A 23,391-nucleotide genomic window follows, 5' to 3' on the forward strand; every position below is an offset into this window, starting at 1 on the left:
TGCAAGAAGCTCATCTATTATGATGAAAAATAATCCAGTATGAATTTTTAAATATTCTTATAGAAACTAAGGAATTATTATACCTCAATATTCACAAAAAGAAAATTTTATTAAAAAAACTCAGTTTTAATATTCCTGCTCTACAACGTGAAAGATATATGTTTTATGATATGTGTTAGGCAAGAATGCATGATGAATGTAACTAATTTTCCCATGAAGAAAAAGTCAGAAGAAAATGTTAACTGTGGTAACTGATGCTGTCATTAGTAGTTCTCCTGTATTTTTACTTCATGTACTTAAGATCGATGTACTAAAAATTATTAGACTGGTTGTAAACACAGCTTATAATTTGGTCAGATAAATTCTGTATTGGTAAATTCAGTATTTAGATTTAGGGGGAAAGCTATTTTTCTTTTTATTTTACTATATTTTACTCCATATTTGATTCATAATTTTCCACACTTTGATTCATCTAGAAGTACAGTATTCAGACTCTCTGTCAATTGAATAAGACTGCAAGCAATGATTAGGTCCCAATGAATAAATATAATTAATTCCCTTGGTTTTAGAAGAGATTTCCTTAAAAAAATTAAAATTTCTTATGAACTGATCACCTATTGAGTATATTATTGGATCACAATAAAAGAATTAAATGCTCTTCCTAAACAATGCATTCTTACTCTACTATTAGGGCAGTAAGGGAAGATTTTAGCATAAAATTTAATTTTTTTGCAAGGCAATGGGGTTAAGTGGCTTGCCCAAGGCCACACAGCTAGGTAATTATTCCACCTAGCCACCCCAAAATTTAAAAAAATTTAATGGAAAACAATGGCTAAAAGACTGTAGGAGCTATTTTCTTAAGAAATACAGAATTAAAGAATAACTTTATCTTTTTAACATACTGCATTGTTCAAATATTTCTTACACATGGCATACATTTTCACTAGTTTTCTGCAGTACATCAAATGTTTAAGGAAAACAAATAGTTTTTAAAACACCAGCTACAAATAAAGTATTTGGCATCTATAAAGCAAAGTTAAACTGCTGCTAAATAAACTGTAGATCTTCTGATTTTTATATTTATAAAAATAATTCAATTTAAGGACTTTACTCTTTTAGGTACACGTGCTATAGATATGAAATGATTTTAATTTGTAACAATTTGAAGGTTATGAGATAGTTTCATATTATGTTCACTATTTGAAAGTCTTTTTAAAAGTTATGCATATATTTAATTACATAAATGTGGACTATATATGTTTATATGCCCATGTACAATTTTCTTAGAAAATAATAGGGAAAAATATTTGTTTTTCAGACTAAAATAATGAAAATATTTAAGATGTTTTGATATGTCTTTCTTCCACACATACTATTGATTTGTCTCCTAAACAAAAATGTTTTTCACCTAAAATATTCTTCTAAAATGTATTTACCATTATTTCCTTTTGCTGTACTGCCTTGTTCCTTTTCTCCTTAAAGCATTTTCCCACAATGTTGTCTGGGTTCCCCCACCCTCTAAGCAATGTGAATTCTTCTTTGATTACTCTACTTGTGAATCAATTTAAAATTTTCTAAATAACATAAATTTTGCATGGTACTTTTTAATGACTTGTTTTTCTTCCAGTAGAGAGCAGTGTTGGACATCCTATTGCAACATTTATAATATCTTTTCTTGATCCAAAAATGTCATTTCAAGAATGGCTCTCAGAATCTTACAAAACACTTCTTTTGGGGGGGGGAAACCAGACTAGCCAACAGGAATAGATCCAAATACTTACAATACAAGACCTCAAACAGAGAAACATAGAAAGCAATGAAATATTGAGTTTTACTGAAAATGCACCTTATTCAAGTTAATTTTATCTAACATACCAAGCACCCTAATATTCTATGGATGTTTCTATTGTGGCAAGATAAGTATGCCATAATTGGGATGGAAAATGAAAGCAAATTATAGTTTTAGAATACGAAGAATTTCCCTTCATTTGTCATTTTAGAAAAGTCAAAACTAATAGTTTCACGGACTCTTAGATAGACTTAAGCAGTCCAGGGAAGCATAGCACATTCTTTAAAATTTATCTTTCCTTTTATTTTAATTTCAGTTTAGAGTGAAACTTTTAAAGTATTTTATCTAATGATGCAAGAAGGTTATCTATTATAATGAAAAATAATCAGCATGAATTTTTAAATATTGTAATAGAAACCAAGGAATTGTAGTGGGATAGAGTGATGGAGTTATAAAGCCTTCTTAGACACCTCCAGCTAGGTAAACCTGGACAAATCACTTAATCTCTGTTTGTCTCAACATACTCAATTATAAAACCTGCTCCCAAGGTTTTTGTGAGGATCAAGTGGATGTTTATAAATGACTTAGCACAGATCCAAGGCAAAAGTCCATACCATAAAAAGGCTAGTCATTCTTAGGAAATTTGTGTGGATCATATGTAATAAATATTTATAATGATTCTTTAGAAAGCATGAAAGGGAAGTGAGGATGTAACAGTAAAACTCTCTTGAATAATACCTGACAGTAATTTGAACATATAATTGAGATGGTTTACTTGAAATCATCTTTAGTTCACAGTGATGAAACAGGGCATAAACTTTATTTCCACTTGACTGCACCCAGGAGATATGTCATCGTGATCTAAGCCAATTTAATTTTATGGTCCTGATTCAGCTGACTTGTTATGTCACAATGCCAAGAAATGTAGAGGAAAAAACACAACAATTGAAAGGAAACTATAATAGTGAACTGAAGGCAAGTCAGACATAATTGGATTTTAAGTCATTACCTAATTAGAGGTATTGTGATCTCAGAATACATAAAAATGTTGCTAAGGCGAAAGGCTACCATTTCAAGTAGATAAATAATGCATTTCTGAAAGATTATTCTTTAAATTTATGGAATATGCAGTTATATTCAATGTCATTTTCTGGGTGAGTGGCATTTAAATTTACATTACTTAACTTTTCAGAATTTACTTTTTGCTTTGATGGTTCATTTTGTTGCTATTATATTATGTTGAGAGTGAGGGTCATGGGTTTGTTAACTGCAATCTTTTCCTCATATATTATCTCAAAGCTAAATTTAAAACATTAATCAATGTTAGTTAAGTCAAGATATAGTTGATGGGTCTTTTGGGCGGGGGGAGTGGAAATAGTTATTTCCATCTCAGAATATAAACTATCTCTTTGACAGCATATTCTGTTATAAATACAACTATATAAAAATTTGCTCTGACAATTAGAAGTATAGCTTGAAAAAAAGTGCCTGGGATCCCAATATCTCATATTTTGGGCAATAAATTCAGGTATATTAGTGATGTACCTTGGTAATCTCCCCCATTAGACTGTTTGCTTTTTGAGGATAGGGGCTCTTTTTACTTTCATTTGCTTACCAGTCTTCAGCAAAGCACGTTCAGTCCTAGAAAGGTCTCTCCCATTTTTTGTAGGGAAGGGAGCAGAGAGGCACATAAAAAAATATAAGAAAGGGCACTAAAAATTACAGATCATCTCTAAACATTAACTGATATTATTCTAAATTTGAGATCTTTGCAAAGTAACTAATGGGAATGCTACTGAAGGAATTGAATTATATTAACATTGAAAATTATTGCTATAACTCAATCTAGACAATAAAAGAAAATAAGAGTTCATTTGAAGAATGACTTAGAGAGATTCTTCTTAGAGAAAGAAGAAATGAGTTGAGTATTTTTGTGTCCAAAAACACTTCGAGTAGTCTTTTTCATTATAGTATTACATGATGAGAATTGCTAAAAGACCACCAAGAAGATAATTGCAATCCATGTGCCAACATTTTTTGCTAAGATGAAAAAATAGAGAAAGTCCACTGAGAATAGTTAAGATAATTTTAATAAAATATATATTTTGATATTCAACATCTTCAATGCAGAAGTAGGCAATAGTAGGCAATAGTATGACTACTATCTGTAAGATTTGAAATCAAAGGGGCGGCTAGGTGGCACCAGCCCTGGAGTCAGGAGGACCTGAGTTCAAATCCAGTCTCAGACACTTAATAATTACCTAGCTGCGTGGCCTTGGGCAAGTCACTTAACTCCATTTCCTTGCAAAAACAACAACAACAAAAAAAAGATTTGAAATCAGTTTTGAAGGCCTAGACTTGCTCTAAGGGGTTGTAGAAAGACTAGATAATGCTGTGGGAAGGATGATGAAAAAGAGATTTCCCCTAGGAAACCTTGCTGCCTTCAGGAGAACAATGAAAACACTTGTCTAACTTGCTAACATTATCTATTAATGTTTTTTCTTAGAATATTGCCACCTCCACCACCTGCCACTCAGTTCCTATGCGTTGTTAGTTTTATTTTGAATAGTATCATTTATCTCCTAACTTTGTATAACCTTATAACTTTGTACCACTTTTGTTTAATTATTTTGTCATCTCAAATGACTATAAAAATGTTCTGCCTTGCCTATGCTGGTGAAGGTTTTCAGCATGAATTTAGTGCATCTGTAGTCTATAGTTTTCTTTTCTATATGTTCCCCCCCACCCCAACTTCAAGGCTCTTTTTTTGTTAATCAAGAATCAAGAGATAATTGAGTTAGTTTTGCAAAAAAAAAAAAGAGTTAGGAAGCCCAAGACTGGATCAGCAAAAAAAAAAACAAAAAACACACCAATAATGAAAATATATCATATTCTAATGAAAGGAAATTATTGGTTATTGATGTGGAAGTCATGTCTATTTTAATGAGCTGGAAGCCATGTCTATTTTAATGATATATCTATTCAGACCATCAACTTTTAAGATTAAAATCAATATGAAATAAGAAAAATTATTATGTACAACTGAAGTGATTACTAGCTGACCTATGTAAAGAAGCTATTGATGGAGCGCTAGGTGGCGCAGTGGATAAAGCACCGGCCTTGGAGTCAGGAGTACCTGGGTTCAAATCTGATCTCAAACACTTAATAATTACCTAGCTGTGTGGCCTTGGGCAAGCCACTTAACCCCATTTGCCTCGCAAAAAAAAAAAAAAAAAAACCCTGAAAAAAAAAGAAGAAGAAGCTATTGATGCCAAAGAATGGGAAATGTTTTAGGGACATTGATACCTTATCTCTACTTTCTAAGCAAGATTAATCAACATAATTTAATTTCTATACTAAAGAGACTAAGGGAGACTAGAAAATGCCTTAGTACTCAACCACTTAATTACTTTGCTAATTTGAGAGATACGACAACCAAAGGTAACACTGGTTTAGAAAATAAAATCATCTGTAAAAATTTATAGAGAATAATGGGAGATTTTAAACAAAAATTTTCATAAAACATTGAGAAACAAGAGATGGAAAAAAAGTTTATAGAAAGCTTGGCAAGAAAGCCAACTAATCAAGGATGTAGAGAAAAAAATACTACTGAAACTGAAAAGAGGACAACAAAAGGCAAAAACTGGGAGGGAATATGTCAAGATTTCTATCACAAAAAATATTTTCTACATTAAAGAAAATGAAGGCACTACATTATTGGGATTTATCATCATGGCCCCTAAAGTGCTAGATGAATTAATAGAAATGCAACCAAAGAAATAAAAAAATAAATGAAAATCACTAGACAAGTAAGGAATTGAAAATGACACTGTTTTGAGTTCATGAAGGGATGATGTCTCAAGATTTCTTAAAGATGAGAAGATATCAAAAAATTGAAAACATAGCTGAACTTTATTAGCAAAAAAAAAGAAAACGCCAAGTAGATCAAGATATAATCAGTTACCACCAACCCAGTTGCTTACTTATCCATTTCTATGAAATCTTTATGAAAATTAGCTACCACCAAATACCTAATTTTATATCTCCATAAAATCTTTGTGAAAATTAGCCAAAAAGGACTTTGAAAATGAAGATATGAAAAGGAAATAGGCAATTTTCTATCTGCTAAAGATACATATCCGTCTAAAAGGAGTAAGATCAGAAGTCTAAAGGGCTTACAATTTGCTGACTATAAAATATTGTTTGTTGACTATAAGAAAAAACACTTGATTCAAAAGAACAAAATATTACTTTAGTCTCTCCTCCAACAAGATCTTAACCATGTGCAAGTTATTAAAATCAGTAAGATTCCTGTGTGACCTTTGGCAAATTCCTTAACCTCATTGCCTTGCAAAAAACAAAGGAAAAAAATTAAGAGTCCATAAAACTGTTTGATGACTAATTATTAATATCAAATAAAGTTAGGAATGTCTATTATTTACAAGGAAAGTGTAACTATGAGATGGTCATGCAAGTGAAGCATAAAAGAAAGAGACATTAAGTTCAGTAAAGGTATTTTAGATAAAGATATTCTAAATCCCAAAGGGCTTCCCTGTAGATGTTGATGTTCTCTAAATGCTCCTACTTTATATGCATGAGACTCAGTCGCCTAAATGTGATTCTTATCATTAATGAGTATAAATATCAAAATAGAAGGAAAAAAGTGGAGAAAGAATTTCTGTTATTCAAGTCATGATATGTTAAAGGATGTGTAGAGCTTTTTCATTGGTATATTATCTTAGACCCACTAGATGAAACTGAACAGGAAAGAGGCGGGGGAGTGCCTTTAGGACCCTTCAGTGCAAATTATTTTAATGTCTCCAAGCAATGGTTTTTTTTGTCTAACATCAATAATTTTTCTTAGAATACTATAGAATCATGAGTTATAGAATATTATAGTTGCTGAAGAATTAAAATTATGAATCAACCAAAGGGCAACACAGAGGCATATTAGGCATAAGTAAGCTGCAATCTGTCAGCAATAAAGAATAATAAATGAAAAATTGTGTAAAAAATGTCATCAGGAATATATGACTCGAAAAGGAGGCAAATTATTATATAGTTAAAAGAAGTAGTAGTAGTTAAAAGACCAGACTATATATATTGCATTTGCATCCCTGTAATCAAGAAATCAATCAATCAATCAATATTAAGTACTACATGCCAACTATTGGGAAAGGTGTTGATAATATAAAGATAAATGGAGGAGAGAAAATGCAAACAATTATGTACAAATAAACCATTCACAGGAAAAATAGGAATAATTAATAGAGAAAAAAACATTAGAACTAAGAGGGATCAGGGCAGACTTCCAGTAAAAGATGAGACTTAAAGGAAGAAAATCAAAAGGAAAAGACCCAGAAGGGAGAGTTTTCCAGGCTTGGGGAATACAATGAAAATGCCTGAAGTTGGGAGATGGAATTATCTTATTCAAGAACAGCAGGAAAGCCACTTTTACTGGACAAAAAGTAAGGTGGGGGGGTGGGTTAAAGGTTAAGAAGGAAAGGAACTTGAGGGAGAGATTTAGGAGGACTATGAATGCCAAACAAAGGATTTTATATGTGGTCCTGGAGATGACAGGGAGTCAATGGAATTGATTGAATAAGGGTTGCCAGAATTGTGCTTTGGGGAGATCACTTTTTAACAACTGAATGAAGGACCAGAGTGAGGAAGAAGTAGACCAACCAATTACTGATAGGGGCCTGCACCAGAGAGGTGGCAGTATCAAGAAGAGAGAAGGGGGAATATACAAGGCTTCAGATAGAGGTTGAATAAGAGGATGAGAGAGATTTAGAGAATTAGAAAGTTGCAAACTTGGGTGACTGGTATGATGGTGATGCCCTCGACAATAACAGAAAGGGTGGAAAGATAGAGGGTTGGTGGGAAGGGTTAAGTTCAGTTTTGGACCTTCTGAATTGAAGATGTCTTACAGCATATTTAGTTCAGGGAGTCCAATAGATGGGTGGGGATGAGATACTTGAAGTTAGTAAAGAGTTTAGTATTGTATAAATAGACTTGAGAATTATCAATCTAAAGACGATAACCAAATACAAAGGAACTGATAAGAACAAGAAGCAGAAAGCCAGGGTTCAAATATTCAATATTTTTATTATTTTTATGACTATGAGAATCCTCTCAACTTCAGTCATTTTTTTTTTTACAAATTTAGTAGACTGTACATGATCTCTGATCATAATCTTTTTATATTACTTGGTATGATCTAATTTAAATGAAGAATGGCAACATCCCAAAATGACTACTAATAGCAGTCCATAAACATAAGCTCCATGTTCATCTATATTATCTTTCCATCCATGTTGTGCATATTAGTTAAAAATTGGTCTCATGGGCAGTTAGGTGGCACAATGGATACAGCATCAGCCTTGGAGTCAGGAGGACCTGAGTTCAAATTCATCCTCAGACACTAGCTGTGTGACTATGGGCAAGTCACTTAACCCCATTGCCTTGCAAAAAAAAATGGTCTCAATTTTTTTTTAAACTGACTTTAGAGGCAGCTAGGTGGTACAGTAGATTGAATCCAGTACTGGAGTCAGGAAGGACCTGAGTTCAAATTTGGTCTCAGACACTTGATACTTACTAGCTGGGTGGCCTTGGGCAAAGTAACTTAACACTGCTGCCTTGCCCAGAAAAACCAACAAAAATTGCCTCTAAATTCAAGAATTTTTTAATTACTTATTGATTACAGCAGAGTTTCTCTTTGCCATCAACCTACCAAATATAGCCTTCAATTCTCTAAATCTTACTTCCTACACAAAGTCAACAGAAAAAAATAGTAGCAATTCATATTTCTATAGGACATTGAAGTTTACAGAACTCTTTCCTCACAACAGATTTACAAGGGATGTTGATTAGGCATTACAATTTCCATTTATTTATGAGTAAACTAAACTGAGGCCTAGAGAAGGGATTTAATAATTTGCCTACAATTCCATGATGAGATCATTAGAATTTTAATTTATTTGTGACGCCAAACATTTTCACCAAACCACACTGCTGCTATTTAAATTACTTGTGAAATTCAAAGGGCTAGAAAAATGCTACCCAGAATTTCTTTAAAGAAGAATAATAGAGCAGCTGGGTTGTTCAGTGGTTAGAGCACCGGCTGAAGTCAGGAGGACCTGACTTCATATCTGGAATCAAGACACTTGATAATTGCCTCATTGTGTGACCTTGGGCAAGTCACTTAACCCCATTGCCTTAAATAAATAAAATTTTAAAAAAAGAATAACAATGTGAATTAGGATCAATTACGGATTTAGCAATCAATACATAAGAGAAATTGTAAAATTATCAGGTTATATTTCTTTAAAATCTACTTTTAAGTTTTCCTAGTATTTTCTAACTTTAGAAAACATAAAAATCTAGTCAAGGACAAAATCTAATTATGAATTCAAAGCTAATATATGAAAGGGAAGTAATTATTTTTCTGAACTTAGTATGGTAAGGTTATCAAAACAAGGAAATAGGGAAAAATAGATACCCAGAAATTAAACAGCACAAAAACAATATGCCTTTGGTTAAAAAAAAAAAAAGCCAACACTCAAAACAATATTACTATGGATAAAAAACAATGTAAGGAATAGAAAGTTATGATCAATATACTTCCTATGAATGTATCACATAGGAAGGCACACAAAAAAAGACCCCAGCTATTCTTTATAACAAAAGTAAGAGAGAACTGAATACAGTTTCTCATCAGTTTTTTTTAGGTTTTTTTTTTTTGCAAGGCAAAGGTGGTTAAGTGGCTTGCCCAAGGACAAAGCTAGGTAATTATTAAGTGTCTGAGGTCGGATTTGAACCCAGGTACTCCTGACTCCAAGGCCGGTGCTTTATCCACTACGCCACCTAGCCGCCCCCTCTCATCAGTTTTAATTATTAAAATATAACAAAAAATAAGCTAGCACTCCTCTCTCAATACTCAGGGTAATGAAAGCAGTTTCATTTGAAAAGTTGCAGAAATTATATCCATTTTTGAAAAGTGAAGGAGAATGAGTACTCACAGTTCCGGGTCAGAATTTGATTTCGCTTGATTAGTCAAAGGGTTGGGAATATACAAACATAAACAAACAAGATCTATACCAAACTTTTGCCCTTGGAGTCCATGTTAATGGGCCATATGGTAGCTAAAATAATGTTAAAATTTCAATTAAAGAAATTTCAGGACAAACTTTGTAGAATACAGTTTTCTCTTTACTTAACTATTTTACTATACAAAGATGCAGATGGTATAAAGATTATTTTCACTCCACTTCAAAGCTTTAATCAGTTGCTTTTAGCCAATCCTTGTCTCTCTTTTTCATTAGTGGAATCCATTTTTATATCTCTCTCTGGGGAGTTACTATCTTTTCTTGCAATTATATCCTGTGTCCTAACTTTTTATATCTAGTTTAAACTTTGTGTCCTCTTTTTCATTTCTCTCCTATTATTTGATTTCTCTTCACTTTTCTCCCTCTCTTTCCTTTCTTATTTCTATGCTTTTTTCACTTTCTGTCTTTTTTTCTTTTTCTTTTTTTCTGCTAATGCTCCACTTTACTTTCCTGAGAAATCAATGGACTCTTGTCAATTGTCCAAACCATAACATGAGTTTCAAGTTAAAAACAACCTCTCTGTGGATTAATGAACCCTCAATTCAGTGAATACCCACAGATTCTTTCATAGAAATTCCTTTAATTTCTCTCCAGATTTCTGGGAATTTCATTTTGAATCAAACTTCTATTCTTATTACTTCTACATTCCCCCCACCCCTACCCCACCCCATGTGAGGACAGAGTATTAAAAAGCACTTCTTTTAAGGAATTATACTTGAAAGTCATCATAATTGGACTACTGATTTTTCTGAAATTTCAGTTTAACTATAGCTTTGCCAAGATGTTCTTTTCTTCCTCCCTTCTTTTTCCTATTTTACTAAAAAGGGTAGAGGGGAACAAAGGAGAAGGGTAATTAAGAACCAATAGAGAGATTAGATTCAAAGAAAAGAGTAAGGAAAGGAGGGAAAGGAAGAGAAGATTGTGACAAAAGTTCAGCAGGAAAAACTGAAATGAAGATAATTCCTGCTTTGCTAGGATAAGGAGAGAGAACCCAAACTACTTCCTCATTTTGTTTGAAAAACTGACTGGCATCCATGGAGTGAAATTAAAGAGAATAAAACCAGCAGACAATGAAGAAGAAACAGAATTGAATCCTTGAGCATACTGGAGAGAAAGGGGCAATAAGTGTGGGGGGTTTTCCTTTACCATATTTTTTTTTCTTTTATCTTTCCTTACAATCACATCATAATTCTGGACATATACCTTTTAGAACATTTTTCTCCTCTCCTCCTCACTTCTCTCTCTCTCTCTCTCTCTCTCTCTCTCTCTCTCTCTCTCTCTCTCTCACACACACACACACACACACACACACCCCAAAGCAAACAATATAATATTCAAACATTTTGTGACTAAGACTCTATCAGCAATAAGGAGTACTATGATGTCTCTCCAGTAATGACGAACTTTTTTTTCAGAGTGAATGTGAGCATGACATTCCTGAAGTTCTGTGTTTTACAAGGAAAAATCCATACAGAATTCTGGTCAGCATTCCAGTTTCATATATGAAGTATCTCAGTAAATAACTCCTCAAATATTAAGAGGTCTTAATTCTTTATTCAAACTTTATGCTAATTTATTGGAATAATAAGAATATTTCAATTTTACCTAGATATTAATATCACTGTTCTCCATATATCTTCCCAGTGTTCACTGAATTAGACTAGTGAGATACCTATTTATATATTCTGTGGTGGAGTGAATCCTTCTTAAAAGTCCAATGTAAATATGAGCTATTAATATCCCTACAAAAGAGATACTCTTTGAACTTCACTTTTTTATCCATGATTAATATTGGAGAGCTTATTCTTGAGAAACACTCCAGTGATGTGAGGATTTATAAGAGTTATTCCTCAGTGAACTGTCTATGAAATGCATATTTGCCCAAAGATGATGGTCTATAATGGATTCTATTTTTAAATTAAAAAAAATTTTTTTTTAGTTTTTTTGCAAGGCAAATGGGGTTAAGTGGCTTGCCCAAGACCACATAGCTGGTTTTATTAATTTAATTAATTAATTTATTTTAATTTAATTATATTTAATTAATTAATTTAATTATTAAGTGTCTAAGGTCAGATTTGAGCTCATGTACTCCTGATTCCAAGGCCAGTGCTCAATCCACTGCGTCACCTAGGCATCCCCTATAATGGATTCTAAAAATTTCTTAATTACTAACATGAAAATAAAATAGAAAAAATAGCCCACATTTTAGAGGGACTATAATTTACAAAGAATAAGATTTTTGCATCCCTGTGACTATTGATAGATCAATTCTACTGACCCTCGTCAAACAGCACAAACCTACCAAAAGTGTCTCTGCAAGATATTGTCATCTTAATGGCATTTTTTTCTCCCTGCTTTGTTATATGTGCGGAATTTTTCTCAGAACATCATTTTGTAATGTCCTCAGTGTCCCTAGGAATCTGGTAAACAAAGCTGCAGAGAGATGACTATGCATTGTGTTGATGGAGAATTCACCTGACATTTGCAAACTTCCTCCTTCTGTGGACTTTTCCTCTCGCCAATAACAGTCACTCAGTGAGACATTTAGCGCTACTGCCTATGTCTTGAGCTTTGAAAAAGTTCCGTACAAAGACTTATAAATCTAAGGACTGATCTCAAGAAATTTACCATCTATTTGGGAATACAATAATTTTTTTTTCCAAGAAGACTACAACATCAGGGAGGTGATTCCATGAAAAGCGTATGAGTTGGATTTGAGTGAAGCGGTGTTGTGCTAAGCTATCAGACTCACTTTCTCCTCCAGAGTCATCTGGTTAGGTGGCCAAATGTGAATCAGGACAACTGGAATGATCCTGGAGATGAGGTAATCAGGGTTAAGTGACTTGCCCATAAACTAGAAAGTGGCAAGTGTCTGAAGTTGTATTTGAACTCCCAGCCTTTTGACTCCAATACCAGTGCTCTATCCACTGCTAGCTACCCTGTGAAATATGTAATGAATAGGAAGACATTATTAACAAGTATAAGATCTATAGCAAGTTAGATCTCTAAAATAGTCACAGTTACTCATTAGTAACATACATGACTAAAATATGGATAATGTGGGTTTCTTTGAATTTGAACTTCTTGATTCTATAAAAGCAAAAACTTCCTTTTCTTTCTTTTTTTCAAATAATACAAAGAAAGAAGTTACAGAAGACCAATAAGTAAAAGAAGATAGGTGAAGATGAAATTAACCTTACTGACTGAATATTTTGCCCTCCCCCCCAAAAAAGAGTTTTGGTTACTCCATTTCCATATAGATCCTAACATACACAAATATCTTTACAAGGTGAAGTTAACCTGTTTCTGGAGTCACTCAATAGCAGTAGTATTTATATGGCTTAGAATATTTAAAAAAAAAACAACACACACAACATAGTATTTAGTTGCTATCTGCCTACTTACTTTGTAATGATACAACACAATTTCATTAACAGTTTTAAACAGATAAATAAATCTTCCAGGAACTCAACTCCTCCAACTAATTAAGTGGCAGATGGGAAAATATGGAAGTATAAGACCCATTCTCAAATATAGACAGTTTCCTGGCAAAGAAAGCCATAGTATAATTCCTACAGTGCAGCATCTGTGGAGTCAATTGGATGAAGAAAATATTTGCCAGCCAATGTCCTTCAGTAATCATTCAGGTATGCTTCATGTGAATTAGTTTGTTTTGCAATGAGATGTAGACATGTAACTCTAAAGTTTAACCTCATATTAGTTGGTATCAACGGCTCAACTTTTCCCTGCAGCTTGCAATGACAGGATAACTCTAAGCTTCATTCCCTCCATTCTCACATTAGATGGGACCTTCTAATTCAGTGAATAGGATCATACATTTGAGAACCAGAAAGGGTTTTTATAATCATTTTATCAAAGTTCATGATTTTGCAGATAAGGAAACTGAGGCCTATAGAATTTGCTAAAGGTAAAATAGCTAGCTCGTAGATGTAAGAGCCAGGATTCAAACTCACATCTCATGAACACAAATAAAATTCATTTTTAACTATTTCTTAAGGTCTGAAGTTGAATATAATTTAGCAAATTGGCTTATATTTTAAAGCTAAGCATTTTCATTTCTTTTTAATATTTTGTTTCCTGAGATTTGACAAAATTCTATCACTAACTAGTACAATTTATTCTACAGTCTAATTTTAGTTGATTTTGTTTGATCTTTACTCTATCTGAGCTTCACTTTATCTTTTTGACCTTTAATAAAATCAGTAATCATTTATTCCTGGACAAGTGCTGAAATGTTTGTTCATCTATTCTTTGAAAATTCTAATTCGGCATTTTGACAGACCTTTTGTATTTGAAAGATGCAATATATTAAATAACCCAATAAGTAGCTATAATCCTAAATGACAAAAAAAAAGCTATCTTGGGGCACCTAGGTGGCTCAGTGGATAAAGCACCAGCCCTGGAGTCAGGAGTACCTGGGTTCAAATCCATTCTCAGACACTTAATAATTACCTAGCTGTGTGGCCTTGGGCAAGCCACTTAACCCCATCTGCCTTGCAAAAACCTAAAAAAAAAAAAAATAAAAATAAAAAAATAAAAAAGCTATCTTATTTCCAACCACAGGTATATTTAAATATATTACTTTACCTGGAAAGATCAATTTGCATCTCCTTCAACATATTCTAATTATCTGAAAAGTTTATTATAATCATATGATCATCTCTAACATTCCCAAGATTTATAACTTGTGTTTGATTTAATTTAATTACATATTTAAATCCATTTATTAAAATTTCTAAACTGTCCAACTTCATTACCTTTAGTATATTGACAATTGCAAATTTATTTAGTCTAACCATTGTAATTCTTTCCAAATTTAATTTAATTAATAGGCAGAATCAAACAGAAATGCAATTCAATTCTGACACTTTTAGAGAAAATATAATAAACATTTTTAAATTAGCACTTGAAATTAATGGAAAAGTAAATGATATTAGATCTCAGATCATGATACCTTTTTTTGCATGCATTTTCAGTTTATCTGGTATAAGTTTTCCATAAATTTTCAGCATTTCTACAAATAAATAAAGTAAATAAGCTGTACTCCATCTATATTACACAAGTTCTCATACTATTGTTAGTAAAATTGGAAGTTTAAATATTTGTATAAAATAAAGAAAATGTTTCCAATATCAACTGAACTTTCTAAGAAAGCTTAATAATAAGCCTGCCATTTTGATTTTATGAACATTTTTTCTTTATCTTTTTCTTTTTTCTTTTAAATTTTTTTGCAAGGCAGTGGGGGGGGGGGTTAAGTGACTTGCCTAGGATCACACAGCTAGGCAATTATTAAGTGTCTGAGGTCACATTTGAACTCAGGTCCTCTTGCTTCCAGGGCCAGTACACTATTCACTGTGCCACTTAGCTGCCTTTTATGAACATTTTTGATTAAGTCATTAGATTCTTTTTCTATTGCCATCACAGCAGAGAGAAGATAAGATGGATAGATAATAGTGTAAAATGATTGAGGAGTGGCAAGTGGTTTTATTCCATGATCAAAAGATGATATTATATCCCTCAGTTTAGAAAATATTTTTAATCTCATTATCTAAAGATTTCCATGAAATTAGGACAATACTTCATGTCTTCACCTTCATTTATTCTTTCCGTCTACCTCTACATTGTGAGGTAAATTAATATATTCTTTTTATTGCCTTCTTTCAAATGAATTGTAAATGTTTCTCCCTGCCAAAAGTATTTCTCTTACACTGTACCTCTTTGGTTCATAATTTTTCTGTATATTGATGTAAAATCCATCAGAGAATCTATAATATTCTTTAGAGAAATTCTTTAGTGTTCTTTAAAAAAATCTGGTCAGTATAATTATATTAATAGACACACAAAAAAGACTTTGTCAAAGGACAATGCACAATTAGGATGGGCAGATGGGGCATTTTAGTCAATCTTCATGAACTCAAAACTCCCTCAAATAAGAATTATGCACTAAAGAAAAATAATTGTAGGTGTCTCCAAGGACAAAGACACTAAAAAAGTCAAGAGATAACAAACTGATGAATTAAGGGGAGAGAACTTTATTCTATAATCTCAAGCAATACTTTCCATACCAGTACCCAAACTCAATCTGTAATGAAAAAGGAGGTCCAAGAATTCATATTCTGCATTTGTTGCTTTTGCTGCTATTGCAGTCTCTGACAGCCTATCCTTTCTCAGCTCTTACCCCATCATTCAAGATTGTTCCCTACAATCAGTCCATAATTGATTTGGTTTTGCTAATTTTTTTTCCTACACAGTACTCTAGAACTCTAGTTCTTCCCTTCATTTCCATTGCCGCAGAGGAATGAAATACATTAGTACAAGTATAGGTAATAGGGGCAGTTAGGTAGCATGGTGGATAGATTACTAGTCCTAGAGTCAGGAAGACCTGAGTTAAAATTAAATCTCAAATACTGGGCTGGACAAGTCTCTTAACCCAGTTTGCTTTAGTTTTCTCATCTGTAAAATGAGGCTTAGGAAGGAATTGACAAACCACTCTATCTTTGCCAAGAAAACTTCAACTGGAGTCATGAAGATTGAGACATAATGAAAAAATTTCTCAACAACAACAACAAAAAACAAATGATAAACAGATTATGCTTTGAATCTTTAAAGGTATTTTCCACTATCTGTCCCACTGAACTAGAAGTTCTGCTAGAGCAAGAAATATAATTTATCCTAATTATATCCTTCTTAGTTTTGCAACTCAAAAACTCAATTCCCTCATAAAACTTTTCCATATCATCTCTGCATTGCTTGTGTTAATTTACTCAGTAACCTTTTTGCCTTTGTCCTTTAGTCTTTTCATTTTCCTAAATAAGTTTAATGCTTATTTACATATTTACAGTGTTTGTCCCTAGTGATATATACTTTAATGTTTCTGTGATTTTATTTTATACTCATCTTTATTTTTTTAAATTTCTTTAATTAGATTGTGGGCTCTTTGAAAGGCATTGTAGTTGAGTGGAATGAGAACCAAACATGTCAGGAAACTCTGAGATTCAAATTCCACTACTTCTTATTGGTTTTGTTTTATAATAGATAAGTCACTTAAACAAAATGAGACTCAATTAACACATCTGTAAAATAACAATAGTGATATTGCTATGTTACTAACTCACAGGGTATTTAAATGAAGAAAACAAAATAATGTATATAAAGAGCTTTACAAAATGCAAACATTTTTCTGTATTACACAAATGCCAATTTTGATATAGTATCACAATCAATAATCATTACTCCTGGGGAGGCTAAAGCTGAGGGATTCTTAATCTCATGAACTGTAAACTGCAGTAAGCCAAGTCAATCAAATGTCCCACTGAGTTTAGCACTGATAGGATAAGTTCCTGTGAAAGAGGAATTTAGAGAGGTATAGACCTAGATTGCCCAAGGATGGAAGAATTAACCAGATCAAAACCAAAACATTTTCATTGCCTACTCAGAGTGGGATAAGGTCCATATATATCCCCAGTACTTACAGTCTGGGTGGCTGGTTGGTTCTTGCCTTCATTAAGGATATGCAAAGGACCAAAATAACATTACTATGTTTGAGGCAAATTATAGCATGTTCTCCTCTCTCATACGTTCTTTTGGAGCCTCTCAAATACTGAGCTAGCTCTGGTAATGTGTGTGTCAACCTCATCAATATGTACCTCCCTGGAAAGGACACTGCCAAGGTTAAGAGAACTTGTCCACAGGAATCAAAATTTCTCCATTTACTATAATTTATGGTTACACATATGGATGGTGTGGTGCTGGCTAATGGTGCACCTGTGCTTTCTTAATACTGTTAATCAAAATTAGCAGAAGCAGCAGAGGATTGATTCATGTTTTATTGCATCTAAGCTTCATTGCAAACAGAAGATCATGCACCAATACTCCCTCTACTTTGGTCTTAGCTTATAACCTTTTCAAGTTGAAGAACTTACCATTACTGCATAGCTGACAACATGGCTGAAAACATCATGCTTTAAAAAAGGATGGGAGCAAGGACAAATCTCAAGAACATCATCCACCAGGCCTTCATGAAATTGATGTACAGTATTGATGAACTTCCCCAGGCAACCAAATTTTGACATAATTTTCTATAAATCCTCATGACTGATGGTATCAAAGGCCTTGGTCAGATCTACAAACATATTAATGCTCCTAGCATTTTTCCTATAGTTTTCAGGCAGTAAATACCATCAATTGTTCTTCAACCCTTTCTGAAGCCACACTGGCTCTCAGGAAGGTGACCTTCTTCCAGGTGAAGGATCAGTCTATTGAGAAGATTTCTGGCAAGGAGTCTAGGCAATATGGGGAAATCTATTTGCATTTTTAAATAGATTAATTTAATAAAATATAATTTTTTAAATATCGATTTTCATGGTAAAAATTGGAGAGGAGAGACTTCTATTTCTTTAGGTAAATCTAATAAGTCTTTAGGAAAGGTTCTAAGATCAAATAATGCTATTGATTCAGCTTAAATAATATTCTATTCCTCCCAATTACATGTAAAAACAATTTTTAGCATTTGCTTTTAAAACTGAGTTCCCAACTTTCTTCCCTCTTTCCTCCTTATCCCTCCCTTACTGAACAGCTTTAAAGTTTCATCCCACATTTTAGCTATGAAACCATAATATTAATTAATATCGAACTTGTAGTAAAAAAAAATGTCAGGGTTTTTAGTTGACAATCAAGCTAAGTCTTTTTTATTTTATTTCATTTTTTTAGGTTTTTGCAAGGCAAATTGGGTTAAGTGGTTTGCCCAGCTAGGTCATTATTAAGTGTCTGAGACCAGATTTGAACCCAGGTACTCTTGACTCCAGGGTTGGTGCTTTATCCACTCCCCACCTAGCTGCCCCAAGCTAAGTCTTTTAAAAAAATACTTTCAGAATTGCATTTTAAACCTAACTTCAGGATTTTAAATTTCATTTTGGAAAATCAGCACACTATATCTGGAACTATTTTTATATCCCAGTTTTGTTATTCAGTGTTACTATAATTTTATAAGTTTCATGCCTTCTTCAAATTTGATAAATACATTTATTTCTTCATCGTTACTAACATTAATTTTCAATACAACAGAGTTGAGGAAGAGGTTCCAAAAGCACTCTGGTAGAACTTAAAAAAAAGATTGATTGCAAGCTGAATTACTCAACAATGTGATATGGTAGCCAAAAGTACTGCCATATTAATAGAACCAATTGAGTTGCATTAAGAGAGGTACAAGTTTCCAGGGGAAAAAAAGGCAACTGACAAACTCTATGTATTCTGTCCATTTGACCATATTATCTCTAGGTCTGGGCACTAAGTTTATGAGTGACGTTGATAAGATATAAGATGTCTTAAAAAAGACATAGTACAGAATGTGAGCTGATGTGAGGACCAGTTGGAAGAACTAGAGATATTTAACTTGTAAAGGAGGCTTGAGACAGGGATGTTCTGGAGCCAGCTTATATTATCCTTGCATGAGGCAAATGTTAAATTTCCAATCTAAGTATTTTCTACCTTAGAAATCAGGAATTACAAACTAAGGTATAATTTATTTTGTTAATTGTCTAGATATAAGAAGCAGAAAATATTAATAATCAGATTAAAAGTATAACATGCACATAGCTGCCACTCTCCAAGAGCTGATTGTTACATAATTTACCAGGAGCAGCCCCATTCAGGGTTAACAAAAATAATTATTTTCAATAATTGAGATATTGCCATGTGGAAAAGACAAGAGCAGAATTAGGGTAATGGTTGGATATTGCAGATACGAATCAAGGCTGGAAGTCAGAAATTTACTTTATAAATATAGAGTTAAGTGATATAATCTGCCTCAGGATCCAACAGGTTTCTTCTGGTTAGAGTTCTTCAAATAAAGACTGACTTTCTGGGTAGTGGGGATACTCTTTAGGGCATAAATTAAGCTAGGTAGCCATTCCAATCTCTTCTGATGATAAAATTCTGTGATCCCATGAATATTTATTAACCATCTTTGGTATAGTCATTCAACCAGCTAAAAATTAATCTTTCTTTTTCTCCCAGGTCATAGCTCTACATCTCATTCAAAAGTATATCCACAAGAGGAAATGTCTAATTCTTTGATAAACCTAGATGTACTCTATTTCCCTGAAGTCTTTTATTTTTGGTTGATGGAAATAGTTCTATGAGTTATATATTTCTGCCTTAAGAAGATTTGCACAAGAAAATCTTACATCAAATGTACAAAATAGCATGCATGTTCCCCCTCTAATTTCAATCAGTAGGGACACCAGTCCTGAAATAATACAGTCATCATTGACCTTTCCTTCTTGTTCATTCCATGCTACTTCATTTGAAGACTTCCTTCACATTAATGGAGGCATTCAAAGAGAGACAGTGCTGGGGCAGCAAGAATTCTGGAATGGGATATGGAAGATCTGAATCTACTCTGGCTCTTCCACACATTTGTTATGTGATCTGGTGCCAAGTCTTTGAAGCTTAAAACATGATCATTTCCATATCTATAAGATGAGAAACTTGGACAGGATGCTCACTAAGTTCTTTCTGGCATTTAAAATCCAATGACCAGGTAAACATTAGCTATATTTAATCACTATAGGTGTTGTATATTATTTATTCATATTCTGGAATCCATCTTCAATGCAATTATATGACTCCTTAGCCCTACAAATCATTTTTAACCAAGTTTTAATTTTTTTTACAATTACATGCAAAGATAGTTTTCATAATTCATCCTTTTGCAAGTTTTTGAGTTCCACATTTTTCTACCACCCTCCTTTCCCTGCCTCCACTCCATGGCAGCAAAAACCTGCTACAGGTTGTGTACATGTACAATCACACTAAACATATTTCCATTATTAGTCATGTTGTGAAAGAAGAATTAGCACTAAGGGGGGAAAACCATGAGAGAGAAAGAAACAATATAAAAGATGTTTTTTTTTTAAAAAGTGAACATATCTCGCTTTGCTATGCATTCAGACTCCATAGTTTTTTCTCTGAATATGGATGAAATTATCCACAAGTCTCTCAGGATTGTCCTTAATCACTGAACTGCTGAGAGAAGCTGCATCCATCATATTTGATCATTTCACATTGTTACTGTAATTTGTACAATGTTCTCCTAGTTCGGCTCATTTCACTCAATATCATCCATGTAAGTCTTTCACTTTTCTAAAGTCCAGCCAGAACAATAGTACTTCATAGCATTCCTATACCATAACTTGTTCAGCCATTTTCCAATTGATTGCCATCTCTTCAAGTTCCAATTCTTTGCAAAAGGTCTACTATAAATATTTTTGTACATGTGGGTCTTTCCCTCTCTTTTATGATCTCTTTTTGATAGAGACTTAGTAGTGGTATTGCTAGATCAAAGGGTATGCAGTTTTATTGCCATTTGTGATCCTACAAATCTTGGATTGGACTAGCCTGGATGGTGTGTTTTATTTTGAAGTGGAAAGAATTTCATGGTAAGGAAATTATCTTTAGCAATATAGATGGGCATCTTAGAGTCTTAATGAGAGGTTAAGGGATTTGCCTAGTTACACAGAGAGCGTAGCTTAGTGAAAAGACTTGAATCCTAGTTTCCCTGGGTCTCAGACCTGCTTCCTATATACTTTACCATGTTGCCTTTCACAAATATTAAAAGTAGTAAATTAAAAGTCAATACCTGAACTTAAAAATTCATGATTTCTGTCTAGATTTACGATTCAATTATTTGGGATAGGGAAAGAAAAAGGAATGGGAAGCAATGGAGAATTCTGTCATTCTAGAGGGAAGACAAACTGAAAAAGGCTTGTCTTGTCAATTCTTATAGGTCTAATAGATCTCCATATGCCCAATGACAGGGTAAGGGTTTATTCTACTTTATGTCTGTTTAGTTTCTAGGAAGTAAAGCTTCTCTTTGTATTCTCCATGGTATGAACACTAAAGTAAATATAATTTGACAGAGGAAATGAGGAATCTACTAAGAAGTGAAGGTATCTATAGTAGCATCTACCAAAATATGAAATCAATTAAACATTAGTGTTTTTGGACTATTTTGAGAGCAGGTGACACTAATGTGAAAGTGAAGCATATATTTATGTGTTTTTCCCCTCAGATTTTTTTATTTTTTATTATCAGTTCACAAATATTATCATTATGAATTTTGACTTGTAATTTGATTGTTTTCAAAAGAGGAGAAATAATCATAAGGTATAGGCTTAGAAATGTGGAAAAATAATATTTGTCAAAAATTATATAGTATAATACATATCATTATATAGTATGATATAATACACATAAATAGTATATAGTATAATACATATCATTATATAGTATAATATATTTCAATTACCCAATAAGACAAAATTATATTAAGTATCCTGCCAGGGAGAATGCTAAGCTTAGAGGTTATAAAAAAAAGACAAAAGCTTTAAAGGTGTGTGTCTACTAATAGGAGGGACAAAATTTAAATAAACAGACACTTAAAAGATATGTAAAGATAGGATGGAAGCTAAAGTTGGAGGATAAGACAATACCTACTGAAAGGATAAGGAATGATCTTCTGAAGGTGGCATTTAAGTCATCTTGAAGGAAACCAGAAATTCTAGTAGGTGGAAGTGATGGTATTCCAAACAAAGGAACTAGTATTAATTAATGTAAATAAGCTCATCATGTGTGAGAAAAAGTGAGATCAATATAGATGGATCATAAAATAGAAGAGGAAGAAGAGGAAGGGAGCATGTGACCCTCCCTCCCCTTATACACACACACACACACATTTAATAAAATTCATCACCTAGTCTTCTTATATTTTATTTTCTTCTATGTATGTTATGATCCCTCTATATTATGAATATTGAATCCTGGAGGTAATAGCAAGCCACTAGAGATAAATGAATGGGGAAAGGAGGGATAACATGCTTATACCCACCTTTTTGGAAACTCATTCTACCAGCTGTTTGGAAGACAGATTGAAATGGGGAGAAACTTCAGGTAGGCAGACTAATTAGAAGTCTATAGACATAGTTAAGGTAAGATAAGATGTGGGCTCTAGGATGGTTGCTATGTTAATGGATAGAAGAAGGCATACATTAAAGATATTGTGATGGCAGAAACCAAAAGACTTAGCAACTGTTTAGACATGTGAAAGTGTAAGTGAGGAGTCAAGGATGACACTGAGTTTCTTAACCTGAGGAACTAGAAGGATGGTGGTGCCTTTGACAATAATACAAAGTCCATTAAAGGAAAAAACTCAGGAAAGTAAAATTAGTTTTGTTCTATAGGGCATAGCAAATTATAATAACAATTTTCTGATTGCTATTGAGTTTGAAATTCATGTGGGACATTTAAATTAAGATTCTATAATTTTTAAAAAAGCAGTTGATATTATGGGATCAGTTGAGGAAAGAGATTAGATTTGAGATGGAGAATTGGGAATCATTTCCAAAGAGATGTTAATTGATTTAATGGGAGTTGATGAGAGATCACCAAGTGAGACAGGATAGAAGGAAAAGAAAA

General features: G+C 33.0%; 1 protein-coding gene and 1 long non-coding RNA gene across 13 annotated transcripts in view; one reads left to right on the forward strand and one right to left on the reverse strand.

The window, feature by feature from the left end:
• GULP1 (GULP PTB domain containing engulfment adaptor 1) overlaps nucleotides 1-23,391 on the reverse strand; it is a 454,164-nt gene that overhangs the window by 76,158 nt on the left and 354,615 nt on the right. The gene's annotated exons all lie outside the window — the stretch shown is intronic.
• LOC141507653 (uncharacterized) lies at nucleotides 2,785-20,453 on the forward strand. Its single transcript, XR_012474221.1, has 3 exons — nucleotides 2,785-2,943; nucleotides 13,335-13,544; nucleotides 20,228-20,453. It is a non-coding gene; the product is annotated as an uncharacterized LOC141507653 (long non-coding RNA).

This window comes from Macrotis lagotis, chromosome 1 (genome assembly GCF_037893015.1).
Source record: "Macrotis lagotis isolate mMagLag1 chromosome 1, bilby.v1.9.chrom.fasta, whole genome shotgun sequence".
NCBI lineage: Eukaryota > Metazoa > Chordata > Mammalia > Peramelemorphia > Peramelidae > Macrotis > Macrotis lagotis.